Source organism: Oncorhynchus clarkii, chromosome 12 (genome assembly GCF_045791955.1).
Source record: "Oncorhynchus clarkii lewisi isolate Uvic-CL-2024 chromosome 12, UVic_Ocla_1.0, whole genome shotgun sequence".
NCBI lineage: Eukaryota > Metazoa > Chordata > Actinopteri > Salmoniformes > Salmonidae > Oncorhynchus > Oncorhynchus clarkii.
In genome coordinates, this window is record NC_092158.1 from 100,748,655 (window position 1) to 100,758,318 (window position 9,664).

At 38.5% G+C, this 9,664-nt stretch overlaps 1 protein-coding gene across 1 annotated transcript in view; it reads left to right on the forward strand.

Moving 5' to 3' along the window:
* The window catches only part of LOC139421752 (NLR family CARD domain-containing protein 3-like), a 1,082,035-nt gene that overhangs the window by 15,225 nt on the left and 1,057,146 nt on the right, over nt 1-9,664 (forward strand). Inside the window, exon 3 of the mRNA XM_071172872.1 lies at nt 655-875. The gene's annotated coding sequence lies outside the window, so the exon portion shown is untranslated. The remainder of the gene's footprint in view (nt 1-654; nt 876-9,664) is intronic.

Sequence of the window (9,664 nt, forward strand, 5' to 3'; positions counted from 1 at the left end):
GTATCCTGTATATTAGACTGTGATATGTGGTTGTCTCACCTAGATATCTATATATCCATTATTTAACAGGAATGTTGGTATCCTGTATATCTGACTGTGATATGTGGTTGTCTCACCTAGATATCTAAAGATGAATGCCCTGACAGATGCCATGTTAATTTGACCCAGTTTCTCACGGCAGGAAAATAATGTGTAAATTGTGGTTTAATCATTTCTTTAAACAATAACATATAATTGACCAACATTTCTGAAAAGTGATATACAGCGTTTTGAACTTAAACTCTTCTTATGTTTCCCCATCTGAGCTCAGAGTAGATGAGAGATGTAATGTTTGTCTCTGTTGTGTTGAAGACCAATCAAGCAGGAGAGACCAGCCTCCCCTGTTCCCAGTTTTGTGTCCATGAAGAGTGACTGGTCTATGGATCCTCCTCTATACTTTAGAGAGGGAGACTTTTCTTCTGAACAAAGGTAAGAAGAACTCTTGGGTCAGTGAGTTAAACAACACTGTCTCTAGTCATTTCTCCCATTTTCCCATTTATTATATATATATATATTATTGTTGTTGTTTTCATAATCCAGAGGCTTTTCCTTTTGTCCATTTTCACAGTCCTAAAACAATATTAAACAAACACAACATGCTGGATCTCTGTTTAGGGGTCAGTTCTCTAAAATGAGTCTCTCTGGGGAGAGAGAGGAGGGGGGCCCTCCCTCTAAAATGAGTCTTTCTGGGGAGAGAGAGGAGGGGAGCCCTACCTCTAAAATGAGTCTCTCTGGGGAGAGAGAGGAGGGCACTGCCTCTAAAATTGGTCTCTCTGGGGAGAGAGAGGAGGGGAGCCCTGCCTCTAAAATGAGTCTCTCTGGGGAGAGAGAGGAGGGCACTGCCTCTAAAATGAGTCTCTCTGGGGAACATGACACCAAAACTAAGAGGTGAGCTGACAATATTGATTAAGAATGTATATTCTAAATAGTTTTTTAATCAGCATCGATTGCTTATGGGTACATTCTATATAACTGTTCTAGATTTTAGATGTGTATGTAATTTTTTGCAAAACGATATATTGATTAACAGGAATGAAATGTTTGTATCCTGTATATCTGACTGTGATATGTGGTTGTCTCACCTAGATATCTATATATCCATTATTTAACAGGAATGTTGGTATCCTGTATATCTGACTGTGATATGTGGTTGTCTCACCTAGATATCTATATATCCAATATTTAACAGGAATGTTGGTATCCTGTATATCTGACTGTGATATGTGGTTGTCTCACCTAGATATCTATATATCCATTGTTTAACAGGAATGACATGTTTGTATCCTGTATATCTATCTGACTGTGATATGTGGTTGTCTCATCTAGATATCTATATATCCATTGTTGTCTCACCTAGATATCTATATATCCATTGTTTATCAGTAATGGAAGGGATGGTATCCTATATATTCGACTGTGATATGTGGTTGTCTCACCTAGATATCTATATATCCATTGTTTATCAGTAATGGAAGGGATGGTATCCTATATATCTGACTGTGATATGTGGTTGTCTCACCTAGATATCTATATATCCATTATTTAACAGGAATGGAATGTTGGTTTCCTGTATATCTGACTGTGATATGTGGTTGTCTCACCTAGATATCTATATATCCATTATTTAACAGGAATGGAATGTTGGTATCCTGTATATTAGACTGTGATATGTGGTTGTCTCACCTAGATATCTATATATCCATTATTTAACAGGAATGGAATGTTGGTATCCTGTATATTAGACTGTGATATGTGGTTGTCTCACCTAGATATCTATATATCCATTATTTAACAGGAATGTTGGTATCCCGTATATTTGACTGTGATATGTGGTTGTCTCACCTAGATATCTATATATCCATTATTTAACAGGAATGTTGGTATCCCGTATATTTGACTGTGATATGAGGTTGTCTCAGATATCTAAAGATGAATGGACTTACAGATGCCATGTTAATTTGGCTCAGTTTCTCACGGCAGGAAAATAACAGCAAATGTGCATTTTATGTGTAAATTACCCCCTTTTTGTTTATAAAGCCTTGTAGTGGTTTAATAATTTATTTAAACAAAATAATTTACCAACATTTCTGAAAATGGATATATGGCATTTTGGAATGAAACTCTTCTTATGTTTCCCCATCTGAGCTCAGAGTAGACTGAGCTCAGAGTAGATGAGAGATGTAATGTTTGTCTCTGTTGTGTTGAAGACCAATCAAGCAGGAGAGACCAGCCTCCCCTGGACCCAGCTGTGTGTCCATGAAGAGTGACAAGTCAATGGAGCAACCTTTACAATTCAGTAGAAAAGTCTCCCTCTCTAAACAAAGGTAAGAAGAACTCATGGGTCATGGTCAGTGAGTTAAACAACACTGTCTCTAGTCATTTCTCCTCCCATTTTCCCATTTATTGTTGTTGTTTTCATAATCCATATGCTAATCATTTTGTCCATTTTCATAGTCCTAAAACAATATTAAACAAACACAACATTCCCTCCATGCGTGTGTGCGTGTGCGTGTGCGTGCGTGTGTGTGTGTGTGTGTGTGTGTGTGTGTGTACTCCCTGGATGAGGAGATGTAATCTCATGTTTTGTCCACAGAAACCAACAGGAGAGATCAGAGTCAGAGATTCTCAGTCGTCAGTCTTCCCAGAGTCATCAAACAGACCTGGCCTCCATATTCAGTGTATGTGGTCCTGTTGTGTACATTTGTTTTTGTTTACCTCAGGTTAATCTATCAATCTGTAAATCATTCATGAACCTCTCTGGGGTAGGGGGCAGTATTTTGATGTCTGAATGAACAGCATTTTCATTTTAAACTGCCTGCTACTCAGGCCCAGAAGCTATGCATATAGATGTAGATTTGGATATAAATCTAAAGTTTCTAAAACTGTTAAAATAATGTCTGTGAGTAACTGAAACGGCAGGCGAAACCCTGAGGACAAACCATCCCCTCCAAAACAAATTCATCATACCACTTTTTTCAATGTCTGCCAATTTTATTATAAGGTGAAGTCCTCCCAGATTGCAGTTCCTAGAGTTTCCACTAGATGTCAACAGTCTTTAGAAAGAGTTTCAGGGTGGTTTTTGAAAAAATGAGGTAGAAGTTGTAGTTTTCAATGTCTGTCAATTTTATTATAAGGTGATTGAAGTTGTAGTGTTTCTTCTTGCACGTTCTTTTTGTTTATCTCCGGTAAAGACAATAACGATTTTCTGTCTTAGATTGTATCATTTATTTACATATTAGGGTACCTACGGTTTGATTATAAACGTTGTTTGACTTTTTTGGATAAGTTTATTGGTAACGTTTGGGAATCATTTTGTATTGTATGCAATTTGATGAAGGGAAACCGGTGGATTATTGACTGAAGCGCTAAACTGACTTTTTATGGATATTAAGAAGGACTTTATCGAACAAAAGGACCATTTGTAATGTAACTGGGACCTTTTGGATTGCCAACAGAAGATCTTCAAAGGTAAGGCATTTATTATATCTGTAATGCTCCAGGTGTCGTGGGTGTGGAGTCAAACGCAGGAGACAGAGAATGCAATGGTTGTGCTCTTTAATGCACCAACACACCACAATAATAATGGCCCCAAACAGTACACACACACACATACAAGCACAGGACACACACACACACACACACTGGACTCACACACTGGACACACACTGGACTCACACACTGAACACACACTGGACTCACACACTGGACTCACACACTGGACTCTCACACTGAACTCTCACACTGGACTCTCACACTGGACTCTCACACTGGACTCTCACACTGGACTCTCACACTGGACTCACACACTGGACTCACACACTGGACTCTCACACTGGACTCTCACACACTGGACTCTCACACACTGGACTCACACACACACAAACACACACACAGACACGCTGGACACAGACGCACACACAAACGCTGGACACATACGCACACACACAGACACACACATTGGACAAACACACACACACACTGGACACACACTGGACACACACCAGTGGTTGCTAGGCAGTTTCTGTATCACAGCTTCGATCTGCCTGTTAAATCAGTTTCTGGACCACAGGTTCTAGAACAGTTTCTATCCCAGTTCTATCTGCCTGTTCAATCAGTTTCTGGACCACAGGTTCTAGAACAGCTTCTATCCAAGTTCTATCTGCCTGTTAAATCAGTTTCTGGACCACAGGTTCTAGAACAGCTTCTATCCCAGTTCTATCTGCCTGTTAAATCAGTTTCTGGATCACAGGTTCTAGAACAGCTTCTATCCCAGTTCTATCTGCCTGTTAAATCATCAACCTAAACTGTTTCCATCAGACTATTAGAACATGACTGAATCTTTTGGTTCCTTTTCTGATCTTTTACCACTTTGCATTTTTATGATATATTTTACTGTTTGTGTTTGTACCACAGGAGGTTGGTGGGACCTTAATTGGGGAGGACAGGCTTGTAATGGCTGGAGGGGAATAAGTGGAATGGTATCAAACACGTGGTTTCCATGTGTTCCATTTTATTCACTCTGTTCCAGACATTATTATGAGCCGTCCTCCCCTCAGCAGCCTCCTCTGGTATGTACTGTCCTATATGTGAGAGAGCTCCAACAAGGAATTACAATGTATGTATTACTTTTAATACCTGCAAATGGCAAATAAACTACTAGAACTCCTTATGAATGTCTGCAGCCGACTAGACTGTTGGCGTCTGACAAGAGGTGAAAATATTACAGGAATATTCTGCAAAAGTTGATGAAGACGCCACTCAATCCCCCCAAAACAACATGCAGTCTTTCCACAAGACTCCCATGAAGTTATAGTGTGACGTTATGAGTTGACGTTAAAGTAACATTCTCAGAACATACTGCACTTGTTTTATACTGTTTTAGATGGATCCTCTGTTTATCATCTTGTTTTAGATGGATCCTCTGTTTATCATCTTGTTGTATACTGTTTTAGATGGATCCTCTGTCTATCATCTTGTTTTATACTGTTTTAGATGGATCCTCTGTTTATCATCTTGTTTTATACTGTTTTAGATGGATCCTCTGTTTATCCTCTTGTTTTATACTGTTTTAGATGGATCCTCTGTTTATCATCTTGTTTTATACTGTTTTAGATGGATCCTCTGTTTATCATCTTGTTTTATACTGTTTTAGATGGATCCTCTGTTTATCATCTTGTTTAATACTGTTTTAGATGGATCCTCTGTTTATCATCTTGTTTTATACTGTTTTAGATGGATCCTCTGTTTATCATCTTGTTTTATACTGTTTTAGATGGATCCTCTGTTTATCATCTTGTTTTATACTGTTTTAGATGGAGCCTCTGTTTATCATCTTGTTTTATACTGTTTTAGATGGATCCTCTGTTTATCATCTTGTTTTATACTGTTTTAGATGGATCCTCTGTTTATCATCTTGTTTTAGATGGATCCTCTGTTTATCATCTTGTTTAATACTGTTTTAGATGGATCCTCTGTTTATCATCTTGTTTTATACTGTTTTAGATGGATCCTCTGTTTATCATCTTGTTTTATACTGTTTTAGATGGATCCTCTGTTTATCATCTTGTTTTATACTGTTTTAGATGGATCCTCTGTTTATCATCTTGTTTTATACTGTTTTAGATGGATCCTCTGTTTATCATCTTGTTTTATACTGTTTTAGATGGATCCTCTGTTTAAACATTTAAACTCTTACAATAACACCGTTAAAATACCAATGTGATCATTTGTTCTATGTTTTTTATGTTGAATAACAACTTGTACAATTATATATATATATATGCTCCATAGTTGTACAAGTAAACAAGGATATATTGTACTTTTCATAATTAAACATACTTGAAACAAGAAAAAGCATGTTACTTGTGAAAACAGTTTAGTTATTGATTCTTCATTGCCTCTGCCAGTCGCAGGTTGATGTTTGTCATGAATCATGACATGGAGGCAGAACTGTGTGATTTCCTCTAGATATGCCAGCTACAAAGTCAAAATTGGCTGTGGAAAATAATGTTGTTTTATGGTCTTAATTTAAGGGAAGGATTAGCAGTGTGGTTAGGGTTGAGGTTAGGATTAAAATCTGTTTTTTTTACTTTGTGCCTGTGCCAACTAGTGACCACTTTGCTGAACTGCCTCCAGGGCAAGATTCATGACAATAAATGCCAACCTGCCTCCCAGTCATCCCCTCCTTATCTTTACAAGACTGCAGAACATACACGCTAGTTATGTGGGGGTTCTCTCATAACCCTCAGTCCCCAGGTGGGTAGATGGCAGGTTGTATAAAGAGAAGCTAGTGATGTGGGGGTTCTCTCATAACCCTCAGTCCCCAGGTGGGTAGATGGCAGGTTGAATAAAGAGAAGCTAGTGATGTGGGGGTTCTCTCATAACTCTCAGTCCCCAGGTGGGTAGATGGCAGGTTGAATAAAGAGAAGCTAGTGATGTGGGAGTTCTCTCATAACCCTCAGTCGCCAGGTGGGGACCATGAATGTATAAACATTAAGGACACCTTTCTTTCCATGACAAACTGTGAATCCAGGTGAAAGCTATGATTCCTTATGTTTCACTTGTAAATGAAAGGGAGTAGAAAGGTGAACTTCTCTGGGATATTTGGGACGCTAACGTCCCACTTGGTCAAAAGCCAGTAAAAATGCACGGCGCCAAATTCAAATAAATTACTATAAAAATCAATCTTTCATGAATTCACACATGAAAGACACCAAATTAAAGCTACACATGTTGTGTATCTAGCCAACATGTCTGATTTCAAAGAGGATTTATGGTGAAAGCACACCAAACGATTATGTTAGATCAGTACACAGCCACAGAAAAACACAGCCATTTTCCCAGCCAAAGATCGGAGTCACAAAAAGCAGAAATATAGATAAAATGAATCACTAACCTTTGATGATCTTCATCAGATGACACTCATAGGACTTCATGTTACAAAATACATGTATGTTTTGTTCAATAATGTGCATATTTATATCAAAAATCCTGGTTTACATTGGCACCATGTTCAGAAATGCCTCCAAAATATCCGGAGAAATTGCAGAGAGCCACGTCAAATAACATCATCATAAACTTTGATGAAAGATACATGTTTTACATAGAATTAAAGATACACTTGTTCTTAGTGCAACCACTGTGTCAGATTTTTTAAAAAACTTTACGGAAAAAGCAAACCATGCAATAATCTGAGACGGTGCTCAGATATAAACAACATTTCTCCTCCATGTTGGAGTCAACAGAAATACAAAATTACATCATAAATACTCCCTTACCTTTGATTATCTTCATCAGAATGCACTCCCAGGAATCCTAGTTCCACTATAAATAAATAAAACATTTGATAATGCCCATTAATTATGTACAAGTAGCTACTTTTGCTAGCACGTTTAGTACACATGTCCAAACGCTTGCGCAGGTCCAGGCGAACGAAAACTTCAAAAAAGTTATATTACAGGTCGAATAAACTTGTCAAACTAAGTAGAGAATCAATCTTCAAGATGTTGTTATCATAAATATTCAATAACGTTCCAACCGGAGAATTCCTTTGTGTCTACAGAAGTAATGGAACGCAAGGTGATATCATGTGGAATGCGCATGACCAGGAACTGGCTCTCTGCCAGACCACTGACTCAAACACCTCCCATCCAGCCCCACATCACAGTAGAGACTTCATTCAACGTTTTGCAGACTGTTGACATCTAGTGGAAGGCGTAGGCAGTGCAAACAGATCCATATCTTACTGGGATTTGAATATGCAATGAGTTGAAAATCGACCAGCCTCAGAATTCTCACTTCCTGTTTGGATTTTTTTCTCAGGTGTTTGCCTGACATATGAGTTATGTTATAGTCACAGACATTTCAAACAGTTTTAGAAACTTCAGAGTGTTTTATATCCAATAGAAATAATAATATGCATATATTAGCATCTGGGACAGAGTAGCAGGCAGTTCACTCTGGGCACGCTATTCATCCAAAGTGAAAATGCTGCCCCCTATCCTAGAGAAGTTTTAAAGAAGGATTGTTAAGCCTGGAGACAATTGAGACAAGGATTGTGTATGTGTGTCATTCAGAGGGTGAATGAGCAAGAAAAATTTTTTAAGTGCCTTTGAACGGGGTATGGTAGTAGGTGCCAGGCGCACTGGTTTGTGTCAAGAACTGCAACACTGCTGGGTTTTCACGCTCATGTTCGACCACCCAAAGGACATCCAGCCAACTTGACAACTGTGGGAAGCATTGGAGTCAACATGGGTCATCATCCCTGCGGAACTCAATGTTAGGAATGTGTCCTTAATTTCTAGTCCACTCAGTGTATAACCTACAGGCTACACTGCTCAGTTAGAGTAATATCTAGTCCACTCAGTGTATAACCTATAGACTACACTGCTCAGTTAGAGTAATATCTAGTCCACTCAGTGTATAACCTATAGACTACACTGCTCAGTTGGAGTAATATCTAGTCCACTCAGTGTATAACCTATAGACTATACTGCTCAGTTAGAGTAATATCTAGTCCACTCAGTGTATAACCTATAGACTATACTGCTCAGTTAGAGTAATATCTAGTCCACTCAGTGTATAACCTATAGACTACAATGCTCAGTTAGAGTAATATCTAGTCCACTCAGTGTATAACCTGTAGACTACACTGCTCAGTTAGAGTAATATCTAGTCCACTCAGTGTATAACCTATAGACTATACTGCTCAGTTAGAGTAATATCTAGTCCACTCAGTGTATAACCTATAGACTATACTGCTCAGTTAGAGTAATATCTAGTCCACTCAGTGTATAACCTATAGACTACAATGCTCAGTTAGAGTAATATCTAGTCCACTCAGTGTATAACCTGTAGACTACACTGCTCAGTTAGAGTCCGTCTGTTAAGTTAACTAGTGACTCCCCATCCCGCATGCGGGAGCGTAATCATCGACTGACACTAATTAGCATAACGCAACGGACATAAATATTCCTAGAAAATATTCCTATTCATGAAAATCACAAATGAAATTAATTGAGACACAGCTTAGCATTTTGTTAATCACCCTGTCCCACAGCTAGACAAGCATTTGTGTAAGTTTATCAATAGCCTAGCATAGCATTTTGTCCAGCTAGCAGCAGGTACCTTGGTCACGAAAATCAGAAAAGCAATCAAATGAAATTGTTTACCTTTGATGAGCTTCGGATGTTTTCACTCACGAGACTCCCAGTTAGATAGCAAATGTTAATTTTTTACAAAAAAATATTATTTTTGTATAGCTCCGTTTGTTCTTCATGTTTGGCTGAGAAATTCCCCGGAAATTGCAGTCACGATTAGCTCCATAATATCGACGGAAACATGTCAAACGTTGTTTATAATCAATCCTCAAGGTTTTTTTCAAATATCTATTCGATAATATATCCGTCGGGACAATTCGTTTTTCAGTAGGACCGATTGGAGTAATGTCTACCTCTGTATTTTACGTGAGAGTCACCCTGGGAGCCATCAGGTGACCGCTTGCGCAATGTAGCCGCCTACGGGTATTCTTCAACATAAATGCGTAAAACTACGTCACAATGCTGTAGACACCTTCGGGAATACGGAGAAAGAGTAAACTGGTTGATAGCCCATTCACTGCTCAATG